The sequence below is a fragment of the Cnephaeus nilssonii genome (genome assembly GCF_951640355.1).
Source record: "Cnephaeus nilssonii genome assembly, chromosome: 2".
NCBI lineage: Eukaryota > Metazoa > Chordata > Mammalia > Chiroptera > Vespertilionidae > Cnephaeus > Cnephaeus nilssonii.
The window spans coordinates 86590086-86590709 of record NC_137073.1 but is presented as its reverse complement, the minus strand read 5'-3'; positions in this window follow the sequence as shown (position 1 = coordinate 86590709).

Genomic DNA, 624 nt, shown 5'->3' with positions numbered 1-624 from the left:
AGGGGAGTGGAGAAGGGAGGCCCTGGGCAGCCGTCCCTGTGGGAGAGACGCAAACCAAGACGGGAAAGCTGAGCTTGGACAGGAAGGACGGCTGCTCCGCTATCTAACTTCTGCTTCACTGGAAACACGGGAGCTTTCTCTTCTGACTGTTTACACCCTTATGCCGCGAGGAGAGGGCCTGCCGTCTGTCCTGTGTCGCTGTGTAACTCCATAGATCTGTGCCCATTCCCACAGGTAGAAAACATTGTGTTCTATCCATGTAACATGTTCCCCACCCTCAGCCGCCACCCCAGAGCACAGGTCTCGCTCATCTGTGTGCCGAAAAGAAACACAGTAATTATAGGTGCACTCTGTGAGAGCCCAGTGCTCACAGCAGCTCCCTCGGTCATTTATTTTGTTCATATTAAAAAACAAAGACCATGTTTTGCCTAATTGTGCAGAAGGTGAAATGGGAGAAGTGCAAAAGTTGATCAAGTGGGGAGGGGGGTGCTCATATCTCCACGTTACACACTCGGTCTGTTCAGAGCCACTGAGGGCGAAGGTCCCGTCTATGATGGGAAGGCTATTTATGTCCTTGTAACTGAGAAAAACAAATCCTGTGGAATCTGTATGGCCGCCACCACT